We start from the raw sequence: 19,111 nt of genomic DNA on the forward strand, positions 1-19,111 counted from the left end.
GTGCCTAGATGACTGGCGAAAAGCAAGTGACTAAATGTTAGTTGCTGTGGTGCCTGTTTAGGTCATCTAGATCACACATATTGTGAATGAATTAACCTGATCATTCAGACATTGCACTCAGGGCTGTAGCAAGTCTCTACTCTCTAGAATCTACAGGCCTGAACATCTATGGGAATTCAAGATTTGAGATTTGAAAGGAAGCTGGTGAACAATAGTGCCCGCTTTCTTGTCTAATGAGATCTGGGTTTTGTTGCCACACTGAAATATAAGTTCAAAGGGAAAGACGGACAGTGTCACAAGCTGGAAAATACAAGGCTTAATTAAGACAGGGTTTGTGTCTTTTCAGAGAGAAAGGGGATTAAGTCTGCAAAACTTCCTTTTTGAACTGATTGTCTAATTACAACAGCAGTTACCAAAAGGAGTGCTTTGCACCAATTCCCAGCATGTTGCAGAATTAACTGATGTCTGCCATGTTATCTGGGGCGCTAGGAAAAATGTGGACCTGCTGCTGAATGAGGTGGGTGCCCTCGCCATGAAGGACACTGAAAAGGTGGAGTTACTGAATGCTACCTTTGCTTCAGTCTTTACTACTAACACTAACCCTCAGGAATCCCAGACCGTGGAGTTAAGAGCGAGAGTGTGGAGAAAGGAAGACTTGCTCCTTGTTGATGAAGATATGGTCAGATTGTTCAGGCTAATTCAACACACACAGATCCATAGGCCCTAACAGGATGCAGCCACGAGTGCTGAAATGGCAGAAGTGATTGGTAAACTGCTGTTATCTTTGAAAGGTCATGGAGAATGGGAGAGGTGCCTGAAGACTGGAGGAAAGCCTATGTCACTTCTGTCTTCAAAAAGGACAAGAATAAGTGCCTGGGAAGCTACAAGCCAGTCAGCCTCACCTCCATCCCTGGGAAGGTGGTGGAGTAGCTTATTCTTGATTTCATCTCTGAGCAAGTGGAAGAGAAAAAAGTTATCAGGAGCAGTCAGTATAGATTCGCCAAGGGGAAATCATGCTTGACCAATCTTCTAGCTTTCTGTGATGTCATGGCTGGCTGAGTAGCTGAAGGGAGAGCAGGTGTTTTCTACTTTGTCTTCAGCGAGACTTTTGACACTGTCTCCTGTAACATCCTTGTAGATAAGCTTAAAAAGTGTGGGATAGATGAGTGGACAGTGATGTGGATTAATAACTAGAAGACTGGCAGAACTCAGAGGGTTGTAATCAGTAGCACAGAGTCTAGTCATCCCCAGGGGATGGTACTGGGTTCAGCATCTTAATATTCAAAATCTTCATCAGTGACCTGGATGAAGGGATAGAATGCCCTCAGCAAATTTGCTGATGATGCAAAGCTGAGAGGAGTGGCTGATGCACCGGAAGGCCGTGCTGCCATTCAGCAAGAGCTGGACAGCCTGGAGAGCTTGGCAGAAAGAAATTTTATGAGGTTCAGCAAGAACAAGTCCTACATCTGGAGAAGAATAACCACACACATCAGTACAGATTAAAGCCTGACCTGCTTGAAAGGAGCTCTGCGAGAAGGAGCTGAGTGTAGTGGTGAACAATGTGTTGGCCATAAGCCAGCAGTGTGCCCTTATGACGAAGAAGGCCAGTGGTACCCTGGAGTGCATTAAAAAGAGTGTGGCCAGCAGGCTGAGGGAGGTGATTTTCCCCCTCTGCTCTGACCTGATGAGGCCACATCTGAAGTGCTGGGTCCAGTTCTAATTTTCTCAGGTCAAGAAAGACAGGGAACTTCTAGAGAGAGTCCAGGGGATGGTAACAGAAATATTAGGGTCCTGAAGCATCTCTTGTATGAGAGACCTGGAACTGGTCAGCCTGGAGAAAAGACAACTGAGAGGGAATCTTAGCAATGCTTATAAATATCTAAGGGGCAGGAATCAGGTGGATATGGCCAGGCTCCTTACAACAATATTCAGTGGGAGGACAAGTGTCAGTGAGGACAAACTTGAACATCAGAAGTTCCGTATGAACACAAGGAAAAACTTCTTTACTTTGCAGGTAACAGAGCACTGGAACAAGCTGCCCAGAGAGGCTGTGAAGTCTCCTTCTCTGGAAATATTTAAAACCCACCTGGATGCTTTTCTGCTCAACCAACTGTAGGCAGCCTGGTTTAGTAGGACAGATGGACTGAATATCTCCAAAGGTCCTTTCCAACACCTATGATTCTGTGATTCTGTGACACTTGATCCTACTGGTGTCTGATGAACTGGGATTGCCTGGTTGGGCCCTCAAAATATTTAGAAGAAATTGCTACTTTCAAGCTCTGTACTGGCCATGGGAGCAAGCTGGCAACGGTGACTGAGCATCTGTAAAGAGATCAGACAACTAACTACAAGGAAGTTGAACTGATAGATCTGATGATTTTGGAAGGAAGAGTTGCACTGCAGCATTTGTCTGTGTCCCACTTCAAGTTACTTAAATTATTTCTGTGTCTAACCCTTAGCATCTCCCTCCATCCTGTAGAAGAGGAAAATAGCCTGAAAATAAAGGTTATGGACTACAAGCAAGTCTGTAGTATTATCAGTCTCCATGTTCCAAACACCCTTCCTTTCTTGTATCATTTTCCTTCCCTACAACAAATGTTTGCTTGGGTTTTGCTGCAGTGTGGCTTGCTCTTTGGCAGTGCAAGATCTATAGTCCCACCACATGTGAGGGACTCCGTTCCATTATGTTAACCAGGTATCAGAAATTGCTGCTTAGGAAGTTGTTTGCCCTTAGAAGGCTCAAGGAGTTTTCTCTGCTACATAAAAGTTGAATTGATTCTTTTGAACAGTAGAATTCAGAGTGTTTGGGAGCACAAATAGCGTTTGTAATTTGATGAATTTTGCAACTTGGTTAATCCTATGTGATTTGACATCTTCTGTGATTACAAAGTTTGAGGCATTTTGGAAACTGAAACCCCCTTGCCAGAGAGCAAGGCATTAGGAAGCTGTCTTTAAAGCAGTGTCCAGCCCACAATTCTCTGGATGCACTGCTCAGGAGTGCTCCCGCATTGCCCATGAAAATGTGCTTTCTGTTTTGGTGTTTAGGCTGGTGGATGGTCACAGTGTTTTAAAGACATCCTCTTTCACCATTGCTTCTCATTTCAGATTAATCTTAAACCAAGAATGTGCAATTGCAAGGGTAGCTTAGCTCCAAACATTTGCTACAGGTTCTTTGAGGTCTGTAGCTAAACACTACCTGACATTACCAATGAAGGCTGTGTGGCCTAAATATTTTATGTTAACATCTTAAACTGATCAGCTACAAACTGCTTCTATATATTTGGCACCACCGTGGAAGTTGGATGGTCACAGTTATATTCTGACTACAAGTTTTCAATTATTCTGGGAATCAGTGTACAGAAAGAGGCAGCTAACACCCCTCTGAAGCCGATGGCTTTACTTTCTGAGCTCCCAACACTCAGAAAATTAATGATTTTTTAAGGAATTCCATATGAAGACACAATTTAAATCTTAACAAAACAAGCTAACTTGCAAAAAAGATAAGATTCCTGTAGAGTAGAAGTGCATTGCATTATGCAGCTAATGTGTAAGATCAGAGTCTGCTTTTTGGAATGTCATTACTGCTTGAAGTTTCCATTTCTTAGATGCTCACTGATAAAAATGTTTAGCTGCAGTTGCTTTAGTTCTCTGCAAAATCATTAAATCTATGTAACAGTGAGTGCCAAAAAAATATGAAATTAATTATAGCAATTATGATGTATGTCTCGTGTCTGGAAAGCTTGCTTAGGACCCAAAAATGCAAGCCAAAAAATTTCTGTTAGAAATTCTCCTTTTCATTTTCCTTCAAATTCCTGCTTCTCTATGTCATGTGGGTCTTGAATTCTGCCCTGCAGTGTAAGCAGAGAATGGTTGTAAAGAGACATGTTGCTCTGTGTTGCATAGGGGACAGGTGTGGTCCTGCACCACTCTTCCCATGTTCTTTGTAGATGGGGAGGCTGCACAGCTGCCACTTCTGCTCCTCTCCCAACTTCTCTCTTGCAATGTCCCTGTCACCTCTGTGCAGCTCCTGTACAATCTCACCAGGAAATCCCCAGCAGGATGTGGAAATCTGTGCGTTTGTGTCCTGGAGCCCCTCCACAGCCTACCGACTGTGTGAACCTTTCCTTAATATACATAACTTACTGTGTGAACTTTTTGTAACATGTATAAATTGTATGAACCTCTCCTTAACAAATACAGATATTTCCAAGCTGGGTCACGTCCATGAAATTAGAATGGTGCGTTACTGAGCCTGCTGTCCCACCAACTTCATAGCAAATGATTTGCAAAAAAAAAAGCCCTTCGCTCTTGTTTGCAGAAGAGCTATGAGATAAATAAAACTCTTACATCTGCCCAGCTGAATCATCCATATAACTGTGCATCATTGTTTCACTTCATGTTAGTGCAAAAAAGCTTTCACATTCTCATACACAGGAAAAAAATATACTTTTCAGCTTGTACTGATATTCTACATTGCCATTTCTGGTTTCTAGATATTAGTTGTTAATGGTGCTAAAATAACAGCAGAAGAAAAATAAAAATCTGGATTTATCCAATGGGAAAGTATGTGACTGCCAGCTCCAACAGAAGACACCTGATGTTGCCAGCTAACACCTTGTGGAATTCTGCCCAGTGCATGAGTATGTTGTATGCGATCTGTCCTTTCCTTTGCTTCACCGCTGCTGGCAGTTACTTGATGGGAAGATGTTATTCGTGGCTTGGTTTGTATTTTTCCCCCACTCTTTGAAATCCCCTGCATGGGCCGCTGACAGCTGCTCCCTGAGGGGTTGGGCTGGCCTTTGACACTGTGCTTTTTCCAGTCGTATGTATAGATGCAGCATTATTTTTCCAAAGTAGGAATTGAAGCATTTGCAAAGAGATCAACCTGACTGCTTCATTTTCTTCATTGCCAGCTCACGTCAGATCTAATGTGGAAATGAATGAAAGCTAGAAATTGTGCTGGACTGGGTGGCTGAGACTGCAGAGACGGGAGATGCAATACAGGGGAGGTGTGCAGCAAGTAGAAAGAGAATGAATTTGTCTTTAAAATGTTACATAATGAATCTAGGGAAAAATAACCCAAACAAGGGATAGGAAAGAATGAAGAGCTGCCCAACATGGAGTGCTTCCAGTTTAAGAACTGCCACAGGATGACCCAGGCACGTAGAATCATAGAATTATAGAATCACCAAGGCTGGAAAATATCTTCAAGATCATCTAGTCCAACCGTCACTTGAGCTCTGTCCCCAAAAAGCCTCATGCTCAGCAAAGCTAAGTATTGTACATGGCAGCTCCCCAACTTTCAGGTGGGCATGTGTGTTCTCCACGGAGAGATGTGGAAGCCATGTAAACCCAATACAAAGTGAAAGAAGAGGAGAACAGAGAGGGAACAATACAGTGTTTGCAGAGCAAGAATGCTGTGCCTCTGTACAGCTGCTTAATGCAAAATTCAGGAGATCCTAGAAGCTGGTATTAAATTCCGGGCTCCTGCCTCTGCAGCATGCACTCATGCTGTTGAATTACAGATGTGCCCATTGCTCTCAGCAAAATTCATTGGATGAACTAAAACAGATGCAACAGTATTTTCTGTCCTCTCCAGAATAAACAAATGTAGTTCTATGTACAGAGATGAGTAACTGAATAGAAACAAAATCATATGATTTCCTTTTACCTCAGTAAATGTTATAGTTACAGAAGGGATTATTAACCTCGCTCTAAATTTGTGTTCCAGCTCTTAAATCTATCTATGTATTCATTATCTATATGTTTCTCATTAATCATTCAGTAGAGCATCTATGTCGTAGATATTGGAGAGCTACATCCATGCCATTTGGTGCTTGTCATTAATTTGGGGCTGTGAGGGGTTAGTGCAGTAGTATCTCTGTTACATCACAGGTAAGTTCTCTAGGACTGCTTCTGCAGTATTCTTATAAAATTACAGTTTGCAATTCTACTAAAATTGCCCAGATTCAACCCCAGCCCCAGTCAGGAGATGGATGCAAATAACAGGTGACAGAGACAATATTAGCATCTTTTTAGGAGGAAAGGTGCTTGCTGACATTGGCTGTCCTTGCTTAACATAGGAAAAGGGCTAACATATTTGCTTGTTAAATGACAACTGAGGAGTTTTGACAATCAAAATTCTTGAAATTTTTTTGGTAATTTTCTTTCTTGCAGATGTGCAGGGCTGGAATTCATTTATGGTGGCTAAAATTTACTTCCATTAAATCCAAAGACAAAATTTCCACCAAAACTTAAATGGAAATTGCTTACTACACAACCGAAACATTAGGACATCCGCTAGTATCCATAAAAGTTACAGGCATCTGTGTAGATATGAAAGCTGACTGGCATTTTTCCTTAATAATTGCCCTTTTATAAGCACTAGAAATAGAAGCTAGACAAGCCTGACCATTGCTATGGCATTCCTGAGCCAGAGATTTTTCTGAAGACTTTTATTTGGTTCCTGAACCTTGTTTTTCTTGAGAACGTGGTTTGTTGTTATTTCCTCTTTCCTGTTGAGCAGTCCAAGTCCTGAGCCGGGCCACTGGGTGATGAGAGAAGATACTGATTTCATGCTGTTTTTTTTGTTTTTGTTTTTTGTTTTGTTTTTGTTTTTTTTAACCATCTTTTCTCCTACATTTTTCCTATGAAGAGCTGATCTTCTCTGATGCTGTTCTTGCCATTTTAATGTCTCCCTGCTGGGTATAATATCCTCCTCCATATTCTATGATACCCCAATGTTTTAAACATTGACATCTGAGACAGAATCTCTTTAATACTTCCATAATAGTGTATAATACATTTCCTTCTGTTCTGAGATGGAGAGTACTGTACCTGAAATGTGCAAAAAAAGTTACAGCTCAGATACTAATATTTTCCACAGGCTTCTAATTACTCTTTCATCTGTACCAAATATAGACTGATGTTCAAACCTTGTGTAGGTCTCTGGCAGGATTTTGAATGCTTATGTTGTCTCTGGTCAGGTTTCTAAAACCATTCTAGTAATTTTGAAAACATGCTGGCAAATGGAGTCTGTTCCATAAGACACAGGTTTAATTCTTAGACAGTGGCTTTCTGCTGAATATTTGTGGTATCATTGTAAAGCGTGGAAGTGCATGGAATTTCTAAACCCTCAGTTTCCTGGCGGGAATGGTTCTGGACAGATGATTTTACTATCCAAATGACAAACTAATTGCCAATAATTTCACGGAAATAAACATCTTATTTTAAATGACCTAATTGTTTTGTAAAAGAGGAATAGACTATTGTAAATGGTTGATAGTGTAACTTAAGTCTAAAGATGAACTATGAATGCTGCTTTCAAATCAACCAGTTGATTGGTTTTATTAGACTCGTAGGTGAGATTCAAGGGTTTGCGTTCTAATTTAGCAGCATAAAATGTAGGGAGATTTTGGCTTTCCTAGATGGAAAAAGTACTTTAATCCACTCTTTTCTAACAGGAAATGGAAACTAGACCCCTTTCAGTCATACTTGGAAGCATAAATGAGGGGCAGCTGCAGTCTTTATGTTCAACCCAACTATTCCCACAGTTTGGTAGAAAGACTGAGATTTAGATTTTGGTCCTTTGCTTTACTAATCCCCCAAAATAACCAAATGGCATTGTTTCTAATCTACAAGAGTTTACCTCACTAAAGGAGATAAGCTAACCATGATGCAGTAAGTTCATGATTGAGCTAGTATACAAACATGCTGGACATTAGGAAGTATTACTTTTCAGAAAGGGTGGTCAGGTACTGGAATGGACTGCCCAGGGAGGTGGTGGGGTCACCGACCCTGGGGGTGTTCAAGGAAAGGCTGGATGTTGTGCTGAGGGACATGGTTTAGTAGGAGCTATTGGGAATAGGTGAACGGTTGGACTGGATGATCTTTTAGGTCTTTTCCAACCTTGGTGATTCTATGATTCTATGATTCTATGCTGACACATACTTAACAAGCATACCCTAGTTCTCTGATCAGTGCGGTAGAGTCCCCAGTCACTTGGATTTCACTTCCAGCATGAGTTGCACAGGTAATATCACTGTGAGGGAGAATAAGTTCCCAAATGGACTGGGGTTACCATGCCTTACTTCACACTCATCTTCTGATAAAGTTGTCTGTGAATCGATGTTTATGCAGAAATCAGTATTTTAGCCATCAGTTATTTTTTGTTCTATCTAGCATGTGACACGATATATTAGGAAGCAGGAGTATTCTCTAGATCCATGCTCATCTTACTCATTAACTACCTCAATGCAATACACAGAGTGCTCTGTAACAGCTGAAGTCAAGCTATTCCATGTACAGCCCTATTCAATATTCCTCCAGAGTATACTCCTCAGATCCATGGGTTCTGATCTGTCAGTATTCATACAATCACAGAATCTTAGAAAGGTTTAGGTTGTAAGGGACATTAAAGATTCTTTAGTTCCAACTCCCCTGCCATGGGCAGGACACTTCCCAGTAGACATTGTTGTCCAAAGCCCCATCTAGTGTGGTCCTGAACAATTCTATTGTTGGAGCCATATACCCATAACTTTTCTGTTCACAATACCATGTGAATCATAGAATCATAGGGGTTGGAAGGGACCTTTGGAGATCATCTTGTCCAGCTCTTTGCTAAAGCAAGTCCCATACAGTAGGTTGCATAGGAAAGTGTTAGCAAACAACCTGCTGTGATATAAAGACCAAATCTGACATAGAGATTGCCACCAATTTGTATCACATCCAAACCAGAACAGGCAAACACGTGTACCTCTTAAGTTTCAGAAAATATCTTCATTTCACTAAAGATGGATTATTGTGGAGATAGTAAACATGGGCAATTTTTTTTTTCTGAATATATCATTATTAGAAGGGAAAATCACTGAATGATGGAAGGTAATGAAGACCCAAGCTCATGCTGAAATACATAAGAGTGTACCAAAGGTGGCCTGAGATAAAATAAACAAAATAGCATGTATTTGCGTTTATGGCTAAAAGAAAGTCCATATTTCAAACTTATTACAACACTCATTACAACAGTATGCAGAATTTAAGCCTGTCTAAACGATGATAGGAGGAAGCAATCGCGTTAGTTTTATGAATAAAGTTGGTTCTCTACACATTTATTATGCATGGTGTTAGCAATATAGCCCATGAAAAATAAGCTACAGAGTCCTAGTGGTCAGACTATAACCAACTCTGACATCTTATATTTTTCTGTAAATCTACAGTGGTTTGTAGTTTTCTTAGCTGCACAGAAGGTGAACAAATGACAATTGAAAGGCACTGCTGTGACTTGAAATTACTCAGCCAAAAGTTGAACCTGTGCAACTGTCATTTTATTTATCCATCAGCACTGATATTTTGTTCTGCCAGAGCTCCCCAGCTCTGGCACAGACTGTAAATCCTAAAGAACCATGTTTTAATAACACTAATTGGCATAGCTGCTGAAAAAGACCAAAGACCCCAGAAAAACAAATAGGATAATGGTAAAAGTCTCTGCCCAGAAACCTAGCTTGTGGTCTCCATGACTTTGCCGTGGCACCTAGCTTGCCAGATGCTGACTGCTTCAGTCTGAATATTCCACTAATCCTTTGTGTAAGCACTGTTGAGGTCGTCGAGTAAATAACAACAATTCGAATCTTTAAAAATAAAATAAAATAAAAGGATAGGAAAGAATAAAAACCAGCAAAATAAATGGCTTTGGTTGAATAACACAGCTTCTGGAAAGACAGCAATTATTACTTATCTTTCTTAAACTAAACAGTGGGCAGCAGCCTAGGAGAAAGGATTGGCCAGGCTGGGAGAAAGGACTTGGCTTAGAGAACATGTTGTGTGCCATGCCAGCACCTGCGGTTAATTTTAAAGTCCATGTTAGCTGAAAAATCTTGTAATAGCTTGTCTGGGGCTTAACCCATCTGTCTCCAGAGCTGGAAGGAGTGCAAGCCCTGCTCCATGGCCAGAGCAGCTGGGCTGATCTGGCTGCAGCAGCTCCACTCCTGAACACTGAATCTTTGCTCTACTTCTGCTATGCTTGCAGGGGCACCTGGGCACTTTCAGAGCTAGAGCTAGACTACCAAACATAGTGTAGAGTTGAACAGCATGCACTCCCCAAGATCTCCATAGCTCAGCCAGATGCCTTGATTTTTTTTTGTGACAGTTCTTCTCCTGCTGAACCTGTGTCCCTTGAGAGGGTATCGTTATGTCCAGCTCTTGCTTCTAGTCCTATATAGAACGCAATACAGAACAGAGAAAAGTTATCCTTGGTGATCACACAGCAAAAGCATATGGTGATGACAGTGATGACAATTCCTGCTTTCCCACTTCTCTAAGGTTAAGGTTGGTAGCTCAACAGAGAGGAATCTTGTCTCCTGCTAAATTTGGTAGGACATTTGGGGGAGAAGTCCTCCTACAAGCAATGTTTGTACCTCCACAACTGCCCTGGCCATGTCTCTTGCTGGCTATCCTCAAGGTGTATGCCAGATGATTACAGCCCAGCAGCCTTTCACACTTCATGAAATTTGAGCTGAAAATGAATCTAGAGCTACTGTGTCCACTGAATGGTACTGGTGTTGGGAAAGGTTTGCTTTTGTCTGAAGAGTATAATCCGAATAGGAGAGAGAGAGAGAGAGAGAGAGAGAGAGACAAAGAAATCATTACACAGAAAAGGCTCTTTCAGTTCCAGTGTTATTAAGCCAGCTCTGAAGCCACTTTTCTCTCTCTCTCACCAAATACAATGCTGAACTCCCTCATACTTTTTACTATCTGATTTGCTGAGGAAGAAGGTGGGGAGATGATATTTTCTTTCCCTCTGTATTTGTTTTTACAAAACGGTGAAGAGAAATGGAGAAGAAGCCTTGACAATAAGAGCATTTCACTGAGCAAGTGTTAAAAATAATATGTAAACAGTTTCCTTAAAATTTATTCTAAAATATCTACCAAGTCAGCTGTAGTGGATCTTAGTGATTTATCTCAGCAAGAATTAGTGCTTTTGCATGTTCTTCTGAACGATGCAAAACTGTTACATAGGCATCTATGTATTAAACAAACTTGAACCTTTAAAGGCCTGTCAGGTCCTGGCAGAGGTTGTAAGCTCTGTTGTAAGCATCAAGTTAAGCCACTAGGAAGATGTTACATTTCCTGCCAGCTGCTCTCCATGTCTTGAAGGAGATGCCACGATAGCAGCAGTGTCTGAGGAAAAGATTTGGCATAGAAATCTTGCCCTGTCTCTTGGTTTTATCTCCAGCCCTTTTCTGTAGGCACTGCAGCCTGCAGTCATTCAAGGAGGCTGGGATGAGAACACCTGTCTCACTCAAGTGATGTCATTTCTTCCCCAGTTCATGATAATACAAAGAAAGTGACAGATTGTAAATTGCTGAGAAGAAAACTCTTGGGCTGTGATCCAAAAAGAGTGGTTGGGTTTTTTGACTTTGCCAGGAAGTCAATGGTGAGCAGAACCATAATGTGGAAGAACCACTTTCGATTTTCTGGGATATCTGTGTTTATCCAATTGTATAATAACAATTCGTAGAGTGGTTGGAAGGGACCTTTAAGGTCATCTAGCCCAACACTCTGCCATGGGCTATCTAGTTTCTAAGCATTCTGGTTTAAATCCTCCTTTACATCTGATCTGGTTAAATGTAATATCCCATCAATATTGCTTTGAATTTTTTGTTTCCCATTCTTATCATGAACAGGTCCTTCTGCTTGCAGTAGGTCTTAATTCCATTGATATGTATGCTTGTCAGGTGCGGAGAACAAAACATCCCTTATGCCAGGTGCAATTTTGCATTCCCACTTACCCACCTGCTCCCTTCTCAGTGCCCACCACACCTGTACCAGCACCATTCTCCTCCAGGCAGGCTCCCTCCCAGCCAGCCCAGGTGTTGCTCTCATGCCTTCTCCCATAGCTGCCAGGCAGCTGCAGTGGGGGGCTCCCATTCCTCATGCTTCAGGTAAGGAGCTTGGAATGCACCTTTCATTTTGGAAAGCATCAAGTTAAGCAGAACCATTCCCATTATTTTCACTTATGCTCAAAAATTGATGATTTTTAGAAGGAAAGCACATAAATCAGGTGGAAGTTGTTGGAAATGTTTTGTCCTTATCAGCATGGAAAAAGAAAATTTGTGGTCTGATATTGACAGAACATGGCTTTCCTGGGTTAAAAGATACGTTTACCTCTGCTACTGGTTGAGAAATGCTTTTGGAATACACAAAGGATTTTTTAAAAATAAAAGCACGGTGCCTCAGGGAGTACTGTTAGTTTAAATAACACATGAAAAGTATTTATGAGCCTTTTTTTATGAGGTGGTCAAAGCAAAGACCATCCAGCATGTAACATAAGACTGGCTAAAGAAGAAAGGTTTTTCAAAACCACACTGGAGAGTTAAGCATGAATGGAATTTTATTTCAGTCTCTATTGCTTATTTAAATTAATGGTGTTTTCAGATGGAGTCTAAATGATAACACAGATCAAGGTGAGTTTCGCCAGGGAGCTGGAAACTAGTCCATTATTCAAAGAATGTTCCTGACTGATGTTGAAATAATCCTAAATTGATAATAGATTTAGTGAATTTAGAGAATTCTTAAATTCAAACATTTTCAAATGCACCTGAATGGTGTATTCTCATTCTTTAGCAGCAGAGATATTGGAGATTAATACTCTTGGGCAGCCCTAGGTACTATTGTGAAATTTCTCCCAGTATTTGTCCAGTGTGCCCAACCACACTTAACTGTGGAATAAATGTCATTGCTTCTTGTTTAGTTAGGCAGTCCAGTTCAGTAGCTGGAGAGCTGATGAGGCTTTCCCTACTACAGGAAGACTCTTCAGTCTATCTCCATGACAGAGATTGTATCACCTCCATGTTTAATTCCATGGCCAAATCCTGGGCCATTTCCTGGGGATCTTGGAAGCAGGTACTACTCCATGCTGGTATTACAGTATACTTTCCTTCCACTTTGTACAGATTCATTCACACTTCTAGTTCCAACTCCTCTCTTCCTTTCCTGAACTCCTTTATCTCCACATAGGCCTCTGAGGTAGAAGACTGATAAGAGAGACTTGCAATCCTATGTGTTACTCTCAGTATGAGCTCCCCAGACTTGCTATTGCTTTCAGTCCTATTTCCAGCCTCCCCCTGACTTCCCTAGCCAACCTTCTCAGTAAAGATATGTGTGGTTTAGGCAGCCTGCCTCTCTGAGGTGATTTGAGTCCAAGGTACCTACTCACCTCAGGGACGTAAGCTTTATACTTCTCGAACTATGCTTTACTAACCAAAGAGTGACTGCACTGACTTCATGTTCTTTCACTGATTCTGCATTGGGCTTTGCTTCCACTGTGAAAGTATTTAACAGGTTTGATGAAGCATAGGATGAAGAAGAAAGCTTCTGAATGTACAGTGTTTTGTTTATGTCTTAAGATTCATGCGTATATGTAGCTAGCTAATTAGGACGTTCATTGGAAATTACTTTTGCATTTAGTATGCTAGTAAGTAGGGCATAACTGAACAGGATTAATTACAATGGGATCACCCTGAACTGCTCAAAATTAAATTTGGGCACAAAACCTCAGTGTATTCAGAATAAAGTTTATTTGAATAAAAAAGGAAAGCTTCCAACATGCTACCAGACATTTATGCAGCTTCATTGTCAATAAGATTGGAGAACTGATCCGGCTGAAAAATCAGTTAAGGGGGGGAAAAAAAAAGAAAAAAAAAGAAAAAAAAAAGGTGTTTTGTTCTATTTTTTAAACTGAGAAAGTTTCTCTTAAGCTACTATTGCTGCTGACCATTTTGAAACATCAAACCACAGGCTCACACAGGAAATGTAAATAAATCCTGCCAAGGGTGGCATGGAACTTCAATAACCTTAAACCGTTTTACACCCAAATGAGAGCATCTGTGGAAGGGATTAGTGTGCTGTAATTTATGTGCAGTGACTTCCCACCTCGAGCTGGTTTGCCTGCACTTCCCTGCGTGTCCCTAGGCAAATAGGCAGACATGGAAAGTCTGGGCTGCGTTGGTGTAGTCACTTTGTGGAATGATTCCATGAATCTGGGTGTTTGAAAATGATACTGTACAGGGACTCCTTGGTTTTGGTGCAGGAGTTTCTCTGAATAGACTTGCATCACTCACTGCAATCTTGTAATTGTGCAGATTGCTCAGAAATTTTTTGCCAGTGGTGATGGCACTGACTTGGTGTTTGCTGTCATTCAGGAGCATGACGTTAGCTTCGCTAGTGGAGATTAAAACATCTTAAAGTGAATGACAACTGCAGTCTTGTCTCAGTTGTTATTTATTAGCATTTAATTGTTCAACCTGTTCTATTGATTTTTAGTGCATAGCATAGACAAAATGTGCAGAAAATCTGATACGAAATGAAAGAGCAATGTGCAGAGAGAATCATGCTGGCCAAGGAAGAGCTACACTGAAGCAGGCAGTATGGAACAGGCTGGGCATGAATTTACTGAAGTAAGTGGGCTAAGGTGATACTCAGCAATAGGAGAAACCGTTAAGCAGTAACGTGGAACTTCATGGCTCCAGTACTAACAGCCTGCCAACCCAGAGCATAGACCTATGCTCTGCTCAAAGGACGTAAAATCCTCCTCCAAAATGGAAATAAACAGTTTGGGCTTTGGCCCTATGTTACGTAGGATGTAGCTGGATTTGTGTATATGTGTTTCCATGTGTTTGCTGCTTGTACAAAGGGCTGCACAAAATGTAGAGACAAAGCTGAGCAGACAGAAAGCTGAATAATAGCCTGATTCAGTAGAGTGATCATGAGGAAAAGGAGTGCTCTTGGGGAAATTGCACTAAAATAGGTGCTGGTAGAAACAAGTGTGCCTCCTTTGCTTAGTGTTACCTGTGCTTCAGAACACAGGGCTCATAGTCAACCAAAGCTGTTTACAAGCTACGTTATTCCTTCTTCAATTTCTCTTCTTTCTCAACAGCCTTCAAGCTTCCATCTTTTTGGTACGAGTGATCAAGATGGAGAAGGTAACACTATCATCTGCACGGACTGGTTGTCAGGGAGCAGCAAAGCTGACATCATCTGAACCACAGAGAGGCCAATGGGATGAGTCTGTCTTCACCCAAAGGGTGTTTTGGGTCCTGCTCAGCAGTAGCACCTGCATCATCAAAGCGCTATCACATGGTTGATTGTTTTAACTTCCAATTTTGCAAAGCAGCAACACCGATGGCGAAGACATTAATGACGTTTTCATGCTTCTAGCTAAACTTGGAGAAGAGAATTTGCTTCAGTGAGGCATTTCACCCTGCTGAGGACCACTCCTGCTTCACAAAGCATCAGTAACTCCAGTGCCCCTGCCAGGAGCTGGGGCCATGAACGCATGCAGCTGGCACATGTCCTGAGGGGATGGGAGCATCTAAGGCCTCCGGGCAAAACTCAAGAAGTTCCATAATGTGATTCCCAGGCCTTTTTGGACTCTTTCTTCCTTTTTGCTTCAGGCACAACAAAGCCATAATGGGATTTGCAGTGTGCTTGGGCTTGGAGCCATATGAACAGCAGTTGTATTCTGCAGAGGAGCAGTCCAGCCCTGGGCATTGCTTTCCTGTGCTTCAGGAACGGCACCTCTGTAAAACTGGGGAGATAATGGCATTTGGCTGTGTCACCTATGCTGAACACATTAATTAACATTCTAACTGGAGCACAGTAGCTATGCACTGCTATCAGCTCTGTTCCATGGGAGTCAAACACTGACCTTCTTCTGTTTCATTCTCCTAGAATCGCTCTTCCTGTGATTTTCATTTACATTGCTAAGTAGCCCAAGCATACTTAGACTTCTATTTATCTCTCTCTAGAATACAAGAGGCACTTATCTGGCACTATAAATGTAATAATGATAATAACAGAGCTGTCTTTCAGTATTTATTTGAATGCACCTGGTAAACTCTGGGGAAAGTCTGAGCGCAGGGATATATTTTAGTCATTAAAAGACAACTGATGTTTTATTTAACTCAATAATTAAAAGTTTCACAAAGATCACCATGGGGTGGTTTTATAATAGCTCAGTTTCAATGGAATGCCCGAATCAACAAGTATGATAATGGTCCAAGAGAATAATTTTAATAAAAGCAACAAAGCTTCTTAAAGATTCAGACATATTTCCCTCAAGAAAATGAAAAGTATTTCTATAGAGATTATAACAACTACATAATTAGTCCAACATTCCACTGTGCACAAACTACGCCGGAATCCCAAATGATTTTATTGTACAACTTCCTGCAGCAGGTCAGCAATGTATGGATTTGTAAAATGATGGTGCTTAGCTAGTTTATCAGTCTATAACAAACGGCAACAGCATTTTCCTTAAAGTAGAACACTTTAAGAAAAGAGATACAGCTTGCACAGCTGTCAGATTGCACTTCTTTTAAAAGTATATATACGTATGTTGTTTTATGAACTGAGGACATAAGAGAAGCAGTTACAAGGGAGCATGTCTAGGGAAAAGTATGTTAGTGAGAATATGATATGAAAAGGGGGAATAAACTTTCCCTCTCTATTGATGAAATAGATATAGCTCTCTATGGTCCATTCCTAGTCTGATATAGAAGTTTGACAGCTCTTCTCATATATTCAGTGCTATAAAATATGTTCTCATACTGCTACTCCAACTACCAGCGTTAACGTTTCCCTTTTCTTGCCCTCTTATTCTATTTTTTTTCCCCTCCTTCTTATTATTTTCCAGAGGAAATAGCTTTCAGTGCCATTTGTGACACATCGCTTCTCTCTTCTGTATCCCTGGAGTAAGAATTAGTTGTTGTGATCAGCCTCATTTCTCATCTGTGCATGACACATTTACCTTGCAAACTTTGTGGTGCCAGAAGAAGTTACTGTGATAAATGTTTCCTATGCCAACACAGCCTCTGTGGTAAGCATGGTGAATGTTTCATAATTGTCTTCAGTGCAGAGCTGGGGGATTAGGTCAAACCATGCTACCATGTTGACGAGTTTTGCATTTAATCTGGCTGTGTTGACCCTGCATGATGTGGAATTAATGGCTGGGAAAAAGCCTGGAGAGACAGGAGTGGAAAATGGGGACAGGAGATCTTCAAGTAGTCCAGCTGGATCTGGCAAAAAACCTCGCTCCGTGGCGCAAAATTTCTTCACCAACAAATCCCAATCCCTTTGAATTTTAGGGTTGCATTGTATGTTTAAATTGTGCTGAGTAATATTTGCAAGGCAAGCCTTCCACGCAAGTACATAGGCTCCAGCTGGTTGGTATCAGTAGGTCATGCAAGTGGGAACCAGCTAAGAACCTTTTGTGCTTTAGGCATGTGTATGTAATGGTATGAGCGACTGCATGTGAGCTCTGCAATGCAAAGGAGAGCAATCATAATCTTAGTTAAGTATAAACATGAATTGTTATAGAATTACCATAATAGCATTTATATTAGTAGGAATAAATGGTACCATGAGGCTGATTAAAGCTAAAGAGCTACTTTCCTGCTCACGGACGACAATTAGCGCTTCACTGAACTGCTTGCCAAAGGACTCCACTAAACTGCAGGCAATTGACCCTACAGGCTGTATTCCCAGTATGCGTTATATGCGTTATTTTCACACGAGAGAACTCTGCCATGGGAATAGTGAGACGGATGGAAGAACGTCCCTTCAGCAGAAGAAAAAGCTGGGGCTTTGTACATACTGTTACATTACACATTTGCAAGCTCTTCATAAGCTTTTAAAAGTCCAAATCTATCAGCTCTTTCTCTAACTTGTGGGTAAGTCCCCATCAGTCTGTTCTCTCATTTCAGTATGTCATGAGATTACATTTCAGGAGCTTGAGGGGAGGGAATAATTTCTGTATCCCCAAGGACCACCGATTGAAAACACGATCTGGGTGTTCAGTTTCCAAGAGCACATACACTACTCATGGTAAGGTTTAAGACACCATTCTTGTATTTGATCATGTCTTATTTTCAGTATAACAGTGGAGCCTTTCACCTCACAAATCTCACTTTCTCCATTTCTTTCCTCTGGACAAAAACTCCTCCCCCCTTTTGGTAACAGCTACAGTCTCTGATACTGCAGTTGATACACAGCCAGCTTTGCTGGTATCTGCTTTTACTTTTGTAACTCAGCAGGGTCTATTGCCTCCTTCAAGCCTCACCTAAATTTAACATAAATTTTCACAACCTCCTCTTTGCTTTCGTATTGACACCTCCCTGTCTTCTTCCCTGCAGATTTCCTTAAAGCACCATGAAGACTGATGTTGATCTCACCATGAATCTGACTAAATAAGATTGGCATTTAACGAAAAACCCTTTTAGAAACAAAGCCCTGAAGACTAAATGTAATCATGCTCATTCTGAGAGTTGCAGTCATTTGTCCTTGGCTTGTTTTTCCCAGAAATGACTGGCACGGGCATATTTTTTCGTAAGGGTAATTGGCTCTGCTCTCACTTGGCTGGTCTTGGGAGATGATTTTAGTTACAGTTTCATCTGCCAAGTCCCATATTCCCTTGTGACCTAGTTTGGATTCTAGATTACCAACTAGACCACCTGCCTGGTGTTAATTAGCTATGGTTTCCTTTTTATATGCAAAATTGTTTTAACTTCATGAGCTGGCACAGATTTGCTTGGGCTTCCCTGGTAGTTCTACTGTATAAGTAGTGCTGCCTGCCTAGATCTGTCATCTGCACTATAAAATAAATAAAAATAAATATAAAATCAGCCAGCCTCAATCAGATACGACAAATTGGTCAAGGGAAAGGGGCAGGAGAAGAGAAACTGCAATTAACTTTTGTGTTTTCCACTTTGAGACTGGTGTGCTCTCTGGACCTGGAAAATCCTCTTGTCTGACTGAGTTGCTTGACTTCTTTCTAAAAAGTTGCTGCATTTTAATCTGCAGTAGAAGGAGAGGTAAATTGTCTTTAATAAGTAGTAGAAGACCACATGCCCAGCTATTTATAATCAAGCTGTACAGCTTTGACAGGACTGTCCTTTCACACTCAGGCTGCTTGCTCTCTACTAGTTACTATATCAGGCTGAACTGATCATCGTGTTACTCTAACAGACACTCCCTGGAACCTCTGTGCATCCCACTTATTCTGTTTCTCTTGAAACTGGTGCTATGCATGCACACCACAGTAGAACACCAACAGACA

Source organism: Tetrao urogallus (assembly GCF_951394365.1).
Source record: "Tetrao urogallus genome assembly, chromosome: 3".
Taxonomy (NCBI): domain Eukaryota; kingdom Metazoa; phylum Chordata; class Aves; order Galliformes; family Phasianidae; genus Tetrao; species Tetrao urogallus.